Raw genomic sequence first — 13,681 nt, 5'->3', positions numbered from 1 at the left:
GCTTTCTCTTGTCTACAAGTCCATTCAATGAAGGCTGTTGTCATAATTTCTGGTTTATGCGTTACTTTGTCACCGCTAGCGTTTTGTTGGGTTTGTTTCTGTTGTTTCTCCTTTTGCTGCTGTTGTTGTTATTGTTGTTTCTGTGGTTTAGTGTTTTGCTGAGTTTGTTCATGTGGTTTCTCATGTGCTTCGTTTTGTTGTTAGAATGGCACAGTTTAGCTTGAATTCTATGCAGATACATGGCCACTTTTACTACCATAATTTTAAGCTAAATGGCTGCTGCATGTGTCGTTTTCCTAGCTCTGTATTACTGGTATATCAGTTTGCCAGGATATTGTCTTTTGATTTTTTACGTAGCACTATACTTCTTAAGTGTACTGGTTCTTTTGTAGCTTACGTCAATAAGGAACGTACGGATATTCGCGAATAACCTTGCCATAAAGTTAACGATATTCGAAAGCATGTTTTCATTTATTATCATAAAATAGTTGTAAATAGCTTTCCCTGATGTTGGCATTGCACTCAATGTTTTCCTTGAGGACACGTATGAGTGTTAAGAGTAGCAAAATATTTCCAGACACTTAGCTTCTTTTTTTCACCATGACTTGCTAGGGTCGATCTAATATATTTATTGATCGTAATTTAATGTAAGCAAACTTCTATGTAAAATGGGTTAACCTGTTCTTGCTAAATGTAAAATTGCCCATGATTATTGGAGCATTTCCACCTTCAAATGTTTAGTTTCGGAGGTGCGTAATTTGCATGTTTGCAAGCTGTTTAATTCCTAGGCAAGCAAATCTTGCATGTAGTCCGTAATAACATAATGTCTAAATAAAGGTGACGGGTTTTAAAAAACAACAGAGTTTATGAAGTTTATTAGGGATGCGAGTCCAAAGTATTGCGAACGATGTAAAGTCAGCATAACATGAAGATAAGTTTCTGCTTAGGGAGGCCAACTATTTGATAGATGACTGTCAGCAAGACACCTAGTGCAATAAATCAGCCTCAGACCTGTGGTTACTCACCATTACCGTTACAGGTTTAGGGTCGATTTATCGAACAATAAAACACAACAAGAAAATAAATTGTTCGACTATCTTTCATTAACTTTGATTTATTTTCCTTTCAGCGAGCTCAGTAAAGGTTTATACTAAAGATAAGGAATACTTTATAATGTAACGATCGGATGGTAACTAGTTCATGCAGAAATATAGCAAATGACGGTTAAAATGAAAAACAAAATCAGCCATATAATTTGCAAGCCATGTTGGGTAATGTTCTACATGAAATTATGGATATAACTGTTAATATAGTTTCTTAAGACTCTATTATTACATGGGATGAAGTAGTAAACGTCTAACACTGTACCATAACAGGATTAAAGCTGTAGAAGATCCCATAACAATTTCAAAAAGAATATTTTATTTCGTTTAAGACCCACTCCCTGTTGGAGAAGGGGCGAGTCGGGTCAGGTCGGGGGCGGGGACCTGTGGAGGCAACAGCTCCATTGGCTTCATCCTTTATCCAACTTTGTACAAGCTGTACCACAATGACTTGAATAAAAAATGTCAGATCGAATACAAGACATATATGCAAACAGCTTTAAGTAAATCATGTATTTAAAGGCCATGCGAATGACCTTCTGTAGATCATGTACATGTCGGCCGTGTGAATAGTATTTCTCCTTTAAAATACAAGGCTGCTTTGCGAATAGTTTGGGCTATGTCCGTGTAAGCTTAATCATCCCACTTGAGGTACAGTTTTTAGATTACAAGATATCTTAAATTGTGTTGAAATAGATATAATGTGGTACTAATACGGTGACATTTTGCTATAAATCATTAAAAACCCTTTGTTCCAGCTATTTGAGAGCGGGTAATATTTATAAAAAACAAACAATCCCAGGCCGCAGCCACATAAAACTGAGTTGTTGGTCCCTGACATAATTGCGGTATACCACAGTAAAAAAAAAATCGTGGTACCCAACTCTACCTTTTACACATTCTCTTGCGCCACCTGGTTAAGGTTGTTGTATGTTTAAATTTGTAACCATCGTGAATTTCATACTAAATTTGATTTAATCCGGTCCATATGTAGCTTAACACTACTATTGTTTGTGAGAATTGAGTATCTGAATAGATATCCCACTTTAAGCGTTACGAAAGTGTCCGTGTTGATATATCGTTCTTCCCTTCTTTGAAGGCAAGATGTGGTGTGATCTCTGGTGTTGCAACGGCTCGGTCTTCATTAAATAAAACTTCCAATCTCACAGTGGATCCCGTAGATGACCTTAAAATTATGTGCTCAGAGTAGACATAAGTTATTGCTAATATCTGATTACCTATAAACGGTAGCATGTTTCTGGCAGTGAAAGCAGGCGACCTCATGAAAAATTATGATCCATCTTGCCGATACTGTATGTAGGTGGGTCCACCAACAGAAAATATGTTAGCTGATTCTGCCTGCCTATCAGCAATGCAGTGATGAAACAGAACTTACATGAGATGAACTAATTAAGCTGTTGAGAGCAGTTGAAATGGTATCTTGTTCAGCCAGATTAATACCAATGATAAATTCCACTTGGGCAAGGATCCAGTGTCACTGGACAGGTGATATTAAAAACGAATAAGATCGGATAGGTCTTTGGTTTGTCCAATATCCTCTCTTCCATGATCACACCGTGTCCCAGTGATCAAAGAACAGAAGGTTTAATTGTGATTGTTGCTAGCTCTTCTTCTTTTAAAAGCCATAAGAAGTTACCAGTTGAGGTATCGATACTTACATCGGTATAAAATAGTTGTTTGTGCTTCACTGAGAATATTCCGTTGCCTTCTTGCGTTTTTCAGGTGGATGGCCATCTCACTTGAGGGATTCTTCACCACTTGTTCTGAGCACTGTTGGTTCTTAAGGGCATATTTTAATAAGGTCCAGTGTTGCAAGTTCAGTGACCATATGATATGATGAAACTCTTGCCATCGCGGCTGCTTAAAGCAGATGATAGAATATCTCGATTCCCGGTGTTTCTGTTGAGCGTTTGATTAGGTTTATCCAAGGTTTCCTATCTAAGTGGAGTAATGAGGATAATGAGACATCTTTGCTTCTTTATGACCTTCGGAACCCAAGGTGTTGGCGAAATGCAGATGATAAAAGTGTGATTGAATGCGCTTAAGTTGATGATCAAGTGACAATTGCTGCATTTATAGTTGAAAGAAATCTGAACAAATGCCTTGTGGGTGCGTTGAACGTGATACCGAGTCCCCAGCAAACCAATTGTCAGGTCTGAATGTTATCATGATGTATCTTTCCCATTCGGAAATGATAGATCAGAACCTTCTTCCTACCGAGATATGTGATGGTGGAGGCATGAATGTATGAGATGGAGAGGGTCTCGTGGAAACACTGGCGAAAACGATCAACCTCCCTTTGTTTCATCTTCTTAGTTTATGAGAGCTGTGGTTTTTAATGGTTGTAAATTTGGTAGGACTGTTTCCCAGTGGCCTGTGCTATAGAGACATCTCTTGGACTTATGCTGGTTGCCTTGCAAATCCCTCTGCTGTCTGTGATTATGTGAAGTGATGGAAAGAATGTGTCCTTGGAGGCTTGTTGTAAATTCCGTCAACCGGATCATTAAAGAGGAGGTTTGATGATGAAAGTTGCATGCGTTAGCTTGGCCTATTATGATATTAAAGAAAAGTGGAGGTAGAGAGCATTGTATTTCGTTCCACCTGTTGTAAGTTCATACCTGCTGTTATGGTCATAGCCAAAGTATGTCGGGCCTCCATGTTACCAGGTGGGCCATTCTATGAACATGCTCCCACATATATCCGGTGAGAGATAGGTATTAGATGCAACGTTGATCTCAATGTCAAGACGTTATGAATAAGCTCATCGATATCCAAATGGAAAACTATGAGAAGGCATATGTGAGAAAAAATAAACGTCTGTATATACTTTGAACTTGTAGTTAACGATGTAAGCAGCCCCAGAATGTATGTCAGTAACTTTGGCAGATAGTGGGAGCAGCTGAAAGTAAATTCTTCCACTGACAATAATCACTTGATGTCGGCATTGTGAACTCTGCATGTAATGTAGAAGAATGAGGACGGAACTCCGATGGCGTGGGCAGAAACGTCTTCAGTACAGGCCTATAAGGCGGAGTTTCACTTATCACAGTAAGATAATATAACCACAAGGGAACTTGAGAGCGATTGTCCGGAGATGAAGAAAAATGGCCATCGTGGCTGGTATGACGTCCAGTTCTTGAGGTTGAGACAAGGTACGGGATATTGATGCACATGGCCGGTTCATAGCGACATGCGAGACTATAACTTTATCTGAGGCTTTTGTTCCATCTAGCTTACCAGGAAACGATATGGTTCGAACCCTTGCATGCAAGTTGATGATGTCTTGATCCCTCAAGTTATGCTTCTGTGCCTTTACTTTGGTACGCAAAGAATTGCCACCCATTGAGTTCTGTCAATAATATGCAAGTATGGCATATATTCAAGGAATGACAACCAGAGAAAATTACACATGGTGAGTGGTTCTCAGACTGGTCTCGTTATTGACCTAAATCTGTAAGACAAATAGAGCAGGCAACGTGTACATGTAGTGCAGCGAGTGCCCTGCTTTATGAACATCTGAGTATCCGTGCAGAGCTACCCACTATAATAAATATCTGTAAAATGTCACAAATGGTTTATCTAGGTAGAGAATTAGAGCATGGCTATTAATATTTACAAAGTGGATGCTAAATGATCAATTTTAATAACAATTAACCTGCAGGAAGCTCAATTTTGACTGCTCATAGAGGTACACTCACTCAAGCGTCGTTTATAGTAACTGCATGTACAAAGTGGAAGCAAAATAATTAATTAGAGTAACAAGTAACCCGTAGGAAGTTTAATTTTGACTGCCTATACAATTAAAATTACAATGACATTGATTATAGTAACTACATACATGATGTAAAAGCTGGATGTTCCAAGTAACTCATATATAGAAAACTTATCTGTTCGTATCCTCGGTGTCAGCTATACAGTAATATATATGAGTTTTCTATATTGCACACAAAATCAGCACATAAAAAGGAACAGAAACATCATTACTGACAGTTACAAAGTATATGCTTCAATATCCATTGTGAGACAATAGTATCTGTAGCAAAGGTCCAATGACATTCTAAACAGGCAAAAATCAGTACAACGTCACTTTTACAAATGTGAAGTGGACAAGAAAATATAAAAAACTTCATATGTATGTTTCCGTATACAGCAGAAATTATACAGCAATATTAAATGCATTTTCCCTATAACAATGTGAGGAGATGCCATCACGACCCGAGAAGGTATGTATCAAAGGCACCAAAGTGCATGAAGACGGCAAAGTAGTAACACTGAAAGGTAGAAAACGTTGTCGTCGACGATAGGAACGAAATAAACGTTGGAGATTTATAGAGTATACTTTCCTCAGAAGATGAAACTCCTCCAGTTTGTTTTGAAAATTTCCAAACTGTTTGTATGCATTTTCAGAGGCCTCTCATTAGAGAGGGTGCTTTTTGGCACAAACAAAAGTAGTAGTTCATGATTTTACAAAATGTTATGCCAATAACGGTATTAGGTGGAGATCACTCTATTTAATTGCCACCTAGGTGGGCAGATAACGTTTTGCTTTTTTTAGCTAAAAATGTCTTACGTAGTAGTAGTTCTCCTAATGTATCATGTTTGTTGTTGTTGTTGTTGTAGGGTTTAACGCCATTTTTCAGCACAAGATAGGCTATACATGGCGGCCAGTATTAATGGTGGAGGAAGAACACGGGAAAATCCCCGGAATGAACCACCGACCCACGAGAAGCTACTGGCAAGCTTTCTCATATACCCACATTGGCTGAATCCGAGACTCGAACCGACGCAGACAGAGGTGAGACGGCAGTGATCCGTAACGGAGAGCGCTTTAGACTACTCGGCCACTCGGGGCCCCCACCTAATGTATTATGAAACATTATTTTATACGCAAAAAATATACATTATTAAAGATGAATTAGATTTATATTTGAAGATCACATGTGCATATATTAGCAAATAAAATCATTTACAATGTACGTTTTACAAAAAAAAAATCCATCAGCTTTTAAGAGACGGATTTTCTCATAAACTCTGGGTCATGCTATTTCCATGACCCAATAGAGAGAGAGAGAGAGAGAGAGAGAGAGAGAGAGAGAGAGAGAGAGAGACGAAGTTCAATCCTCTTTAAAGAGGTGTCACTTTGACAACGAAGATATGGCTACATCTGGGAATTTTGGCAAGCGAAGGTACGGGATCGAGCTGTAAAGACAGAAGTCAATGAGTTTCTGACGAACTAACTGGAATGTGCGTGTATTGACGCTTTTTATATCAGTTTCTTAGGTCAAAGCCAAATATGGATATACGCCAGGTTCTTGTGGTTCGTCAGAATCTCAAAGTGAGGCTTCGTAGTTTCTTACAGACTATCGTATGGGTCTATGTACGTCATTAGACAAACAATTCTACCACGGCAGCGCGTGGAGCTTATAGCTTAGTCAGGAATTGTTTGGCTTCCGGAATGCGGTAACTTACACAACTTAGCGAGTGTAGTTTTTGCTGACTCTGTGATACAAGGGAAATGTATATACAAAACGGTTTTGCCTTTCTGTACATAAGGGCGCAATCTTTATTAAATAGTATATAATTGTAATACCGAAATAAACGGATTTAATCTCAATATATTTTAATAGGTAATTACTTCCAATATAATTTAATCAAACTTACATTTAATACAATTTAGAGAAAATTTCAATCTTATTACTTGTACTAAAAAAATCTGTCCTAATATACGCATTGCCCTTTATAACGCCTGAATTTGTTTTACCGGCGTTTAAATAAATTTTTTGGGAGTGGTCATCTCTTTTACACTTTTCTAATTAATTTAATTCTTTTCTCCAGTGGTAAAAGTTATCTTTTTTAGGTGGAGTTTTTACCATTGTTACTAAGGTGCTAGGTGTCATCGTCATAAGTGCTCAAGTGTAAAAATGATTATAACGACGTTTCTTATTATGCTTTATATATATATATATATATATATATATATATATATATATATATATATATATATATATATATATATATATATAAGCGCTCAGGCTAGTTAGATACTAGTTTTGCACTGTTCGTTGTCAGTTTATTGCATGTATCTTAATCAATCCCTGACACACGTGATTCCTCGCTGGATCCAATGCAATTGAAATGACACTGTTATTCGCCATATGATTTGCATTCTTTATATATATATATATATATATATATATATATATATATATATATATATATATATATATATAATATAATATAATATAGGCTCGTGTGTGCAGGCAAGGCCATGGGTGCCGTTTATCCGCGGACCTGGGTTCGACTCTCCATAAAGTACGAATTAAAAATTCCTAACATGTTTGATAGTATTATTTGTATTAAAATATTAATTATGCTACACACACACACACACACACACACACACACTCATATATATATATATATATATATATATATATATATATATATATATATATATATATATATATATACATACATTGTATATGTATCATTTAATGAAATAAAAGGACACAATTCTCTCATCCAGAGACAGAATCATTCATTCGGAGACAAAAATCAGCGACTTAATTCACAGATGACATGAATGGATTAACTCAATAAACAAAATGTGTAAACGATCACACCAACTTGAACAGTTGATGGCTTGGTGTGTGGGATGTAATCACAGTAACATAGAAAAAGAAAAAGCAGACAAGAGAAACAACCCGTTAACAAACGAATCAAATCGGGAAACAATTCCCACGTGCTAATTTAAATAAATAAAGGCGTCAGTCACCTTTGGCAATACAGATTAACTCTAAAAAACAATGTACGCTACCACCACCTTGACGTCGGCACCACAACGGCAGTTTGTGACATGTACTTAGCCTGGTTTACTTTTTGTAACATATGACGCTAAATAATTTACCTGTCAAATTTATAAACCATTAGCCCGGCTCCAATTTTATTTTTCTTAAGTGTTTGATTAGAAAAGTCTTTACTTTTCAAGCGTTCGTGGTTACAAAGAGTTAAATAACGGTCAGTGGTGTTTGTCTCTGTTCTCCTCGTTTATAGTTCTGGAAAAATCTGTTTAAGAATGGTTTATAACCTACACTATATAACACTATATGCATCAATTATACAATTTCAAAACTTAGTAACCAGCCTTTCTTTAGAATGGTTTAGGCGGTCATTTTTGCACAAGATTATATAGAGGACAGTGGTGTTAACCTTTTTGTATGGAATTGGGTCACAAGTAGTACCTCCAGTTAAGTACCCACGAATGTAGTTTTGGTCTATTGTTAGGGCATTTGTTTTCCTTTACTCATTTGGTGGTGATAGAAGAGTTATATTTATACATTTTTGGTTGGGATTTAAAAGTAATTGTTTATTCTTGAGGATATGAGCTTATGGTATGGTTGTCTGTGTGTATTTCGGAGACAGTGCACAGCGAGTAATAACGTCTTGGTGACGATCCGGAAATGAAATCTGTGTTCCAATGCATGTTGTTTTGTTTACAGTTCAGCCTCTCTAATATATGCCGGTGAACCTTTGACAAGAACTTCATCATGAAGTCATCTTTGAAGGTATTTTAGAATAACATATAATTTGTATTGATTCTCATACAGTGGAACGTTCAGTGTTGATAAACAAATGTAGAGAATATATAGTCACAGCAGTGTCAAAATGTATATGGTCGCTGATAACAGTGCGCTTGTATAATAAATATTGCATTACGGTTGTGGGCATAAATAACAAGTGAACACTGAGGTAGTTTAAGACAGGTTCTACTCTATCCAAAACGATCATGGTCATGAGTAGTCTTCTTCCACCAATGATATATCAGGATATTAGGGCTCTCAGGGTGCTGAGTTTCCGGGTCAACTACAAATTAAATTCTCAGAGGACGCACCTTTTCCTGTGCAGTATGTCCATGTGACGTTTCCCTTTATGTATTTTTTGTCAGCCAATACCGATGTGTGGAATAGCTAATAGACAGACATGGGTAAATAGCTTATAGCGATAGCTTATTAAATAAAGAATGCCCTCAGTTGTGTTAACAGTGTTAAAATGGGCGACACCTCATATTAGGGCTCTCAGGGACCCGATCTATTGGGTACAATACACATGAAATTCTCCATGGATGCGCCATTTTTCGCTCCTTGTGCGTACCCGTGATGCACATCATTTTTCTCTGGGATGCATCCCTTTGTACCTTTAGGACGGCCTTGACCGAATTGTGGGATTGCTAAAGACTAGACTAAGTAAACATATATGAAGCCAGTGTGACTAATTAGCAGTTAATCCATAAAATTACACTTATTTTGTGAAAAGGACTGCCGTTCTGAAAACCATTCTGACATAACTTTAAGAAAAACTATTCTGCTGAGTGCGTATGTAAGCACATAAAGTTACGATAATTAAGCAAAACATTATTTAAATTAAACGGATGACAATGCATAAATAAATCATGAAAGTAATCAAATCTTTCTCAGAGTTTGATTTGGACAATATTGACAGAATGATTGATATTTCATAATAATAATCGCTATTAAGTATGTGTGATGTAAGCCTGGGCCCTGACAATACCAACATACAATTTTAAAAAGTAAAGAAGAGTGTTTCGACTCATTAAAATCATTCAGCTAAATTGTTTCCATTTTTCGGCAACGACTTGTGATGAAAATAATAGAAATGCCCAAAAGACAAAAATGGATGAAAGCTTTTGCATGACAGAAGTTAAGGACAATCTGAACTCGGAATGTGAAACTATAGCAGACTCCGTTTTTATTATTTCAGGTGAACAAAACTGAGAATAATGTTGGCAGAACTAAGAAAGCGAATTTGGAGGCTTTAGTGGGAGAAGCAGTTCAGACGGCTAAAATGTGGACGCCGATGGCTCATTAAAAGCAAAAATTTATTCGCTCCAAATGGAAGTACTAACATCTCTCAGCGTTTGTACTTCCATTTTGATCAAATAGATTTAGCTTTCCATTTTGCATAAAATTAAGTAATTGAGTTTATGACAGGGACTTTCAGAAATATGCTGAGGACTCCTGAGTTCTAGAAGAGAGAAGTTCAGGACTCGTCGTCACGAAACTCTGTTGAGAGCCCTTTCTCTTGTAAATTCATGAAAGTAATTAAAGTTTTTTCTGAGTTTGAGTTGGACAATTGTTTTTGGTCTAATGAAATTTCTGTCAAGATAGGAAATACATGTCAGTCAGAAAGAACCTGGGAAAACCCAGGTAAGAACCACCGACCCATGGGAAGCGACTGGTAATCATTCTCACATACACAAATCAGCCGAGCCCGAGATTTGAACCAACATGGATAGAGGTGAGATGGCAGTGAGGCCAAAAATAAAATGTGCTTCCGGTCGGCCGACTGTACTCGTTTCTTATTGCCGACCCTAGCACTTTTTTCATCCATGGTAAAAAAATAAAACTACTACTACTACTACTACTAATGATAATAATACAATTACCGAAATTGATTTGTGCATCTAACTGAGCCAATTTTGCCCAGTTCTGTGAAGCGATTAGTATATTATCTATACTAATTATATAATGTTTAAAAAACCTAACTACTTATCTTTTTTTTAAACCCAGTGCAACAAGAAACGCATATTTTTGGGCCTGATTGGTGAAGGTAATCGCTTTAGTGCACTATACCACCTGGGACCCTGAGTTTAACAATGATTTTCAATCACTAAGATGCACTAATGATAATAATAATAATAACAACAATAATAATAATGACCACGCGGCCCGCCAAGCCGTATCGTGTGGCCCGCAAAATGACCAGCGTCACAAGGTGTCATGAGAGATAATAAAGGTGGTGTGGCCCTTGAGCCTTCGAAATTGCCCACATGCGGCCCTCAGTGTGGTTTGAGTTTGAGACCCCTAGACTAGAGCATAACGGTATCACTAGACGCTTTTTAAAATAGTACTTTGACTGTTTCCCGAGTAAATTTTCCCGTCGGGTTATCTAGAAACCCTCCCAAATACCTTATGGGACTCGATATAATTTATCCAGGGTAAGGAAACGTAAGGAATCTCGCACCACCACTTACCTATGCTCCTAAGGTATTATGATTAGGTACAATATTTGAAGAAGAAACCACTTTTGGGTAGTAAAATATGTTTCTTCCATAATACCTACACAATCGTAATAAACATTCAACCCACTGCAGTTACATCAATATAGAGCGCGTGCCTTCCGCTCCAGTAGTAACAGACGATTTCACGGGATTAGGAACCAGTCCCGGTGTCAAGGGTGAGATCACCGAAACTGCCACCTTGGTGGACAAGTAACTTAGCTTTAAGCTAAATCGTTTGAATCTGGGATGGCTCGATTTAGCGAGGTAGTAGTAGTTCTCCTTAGGTACCATGACTGGAAATTATAAATCTGTTTGATTTGTGTTCAAAGGGGACAGGGATATTCTCAACAACTGGGTGCAAGCGTGTCACGGAGAAAATTGATTATGTGATGGAAGGAAAATAGAGAATTTTCAATTTTCAGAGAGTCTTTTTACTCATTTTTTTGTGGTTGGTTGTTATGCGTTTAACGCCATTTTTTCAGCTCATGATAGGCTATATATGGTGGCCAGTATATTTGTTGCAGGAAGCATCTTGGAAAACTCCAGGTAGGACCAACAACCCATGAGAAGATACTGGCAAGCTTTCTCACATATGCGCATTGGTAGAGCCAAGAGAAGAACCCATGTGGATAGAGTTGAGATTTCAGTGGTCTGTAAAGGCTTTTCTTCACACTGATTATATAATTTCTGAGATGAGTGAGGTGACAAGGGGTAGCTACTTCCACATGTTTACGTTCTCTCTTTAGTGTCAGTCTATTAATCCATAAATATTATAACATATTTCCTTTAATTTTTCATTTTGATAATTTGTTTGTCTGAAGTAACCCTTGTAAATTTTAATAGGTAGGAAGAAACTAAAAGTTACCGGTATGTAATCAATATTTTTGCCTGCAATTATTTGCACATTTAAATATATAAAAAAAATATACAGTCAGTTACAAATAACACAGTATTTCTGTTTTTAAAACTTAGGTATGCCTTTTATTACAATGAAATAAGAGTTTGAAATATACTGATGTTTTCATTTCCAAGATTATTTATTGACGGTCATTACAGATTGGGCCAGATTCAAATGGGGGTTGGACTACTTCAACTGAACTCATGTTTCAGGTGTAAAAAGGGCACAATAAGGTGAAAGGCAGAGAACATTGGACCTTTGAATAAAATATTAACCAGCTACTTCTCAGAATCCGTTACCTTCTGTTTAGAACAAATTCGTAACCTGCCATTGTAGTATTTAAGTTCTTCGAAGTTGATATACTCTTGTAGACGTCAAGATGTAGAAAGTTAATCTGCCCTTGTAAATGTCAAGATTTCAGAAGTAATTTCGACAGATAGTGAAGTAAAATTCACACAGAGAGTTGCAAATATAAGATGACAGTTAAATCCAGTTAAATATGAGTTCACTTTCTTATGGGTTATATAATTTGTGCAGAAAAATAAACATGTGGACAAATGTTTTGGAAATGGATGCATTCCAAAATAATGCATCCAGACGAATATTTTTAATTACAAATTCAATAACCTATTCTTAGACTAGATAAAGACATAAAATATATAATTTGGACAACTGCTTCTGAAATAGATACCAAAAGGTAATAATGTCCTTTAAAATTCCATTTTCTCTTCATCATTAATTCACAAATTAATTTTTGAAGAATGCATCCATCATGAATTCTTAATGAATAAATCTCACCCATGCTCACTTGTTTATAACCTCACATACTAGGAGTGATATAAATGAAACTTTATATTGTGTTGCTCGTAAAGTTTGTGTGCAAGTAATCATGCATCATTGTTACGTGTTGTTTTTACTGAAACATGTTGTTTTGCCTCCAATTAATATTTGGTTTTCGAGCATCTAGATTGTAAAAAGATGTCAAGCAGCGGATATATTAAAATTTGAAAAATTCATTTTTTTAAAGTGATTTTGAAACTAAGAAGGTAATTCATTTAATAACCAGTCATCTCAGTAAGTTTGAATTGCCACTATGCTGCTAACATCAACTTTACTTTGAAAATTGCTAATAAAGTTTCAAATATCATGATTTAATTTACCGCTGCCTTTGGCATTTCAAACACCATGTTTTATGCACGCACAGGTAGTCCTATGTTTGGTAACAGTTCATGCAAATGTTAGACTACAGTATGACCATATTGGTAAAATATTGAATAATTACAATAATGCAAATTGAATGGGAGTTGGTAAAATAAATAAATAATTGAGGTTATATGAATTTGCATACAGAAGTCTACGTCTACTATAGTCTTATACATATACTAGCGCTCAACTTTTATTACTTTACTACCAACCTTACAACCCTTAAATGCATATGTGTATAACTGGTACTTGTACATTATCACGCATATGTATAAAGAAGTACTTTAATTTTGTTACAGTCCTGTCAGTCATACAACCCATTAATGCATGATGTGTGTTTAGTAGTACTTGTACTTGATTTTGTGACCAAACTACCAG

The sequence above is a fragment of the Sinohyriopsis cumingii genome, chromosome 6 (assembly GCF_028554795.1).
Source record: "Sinohyriopsis cumingii isolate HCF-2022 chromosome 6, ASM2855479v2, whole genome shotgun sequence".
Taxonomy (NCBI): Eukaryota; Metazoa; Mollusca; class Bivalvia; order Unionida; family Unionidae; genus Sinohyriopsis; species Sinohyriopsis cumingii.
The sequence above is the reverse complement of the archived record's forward strand: the minus strand, read 5'-3'. Positions refer to the sequence as shown.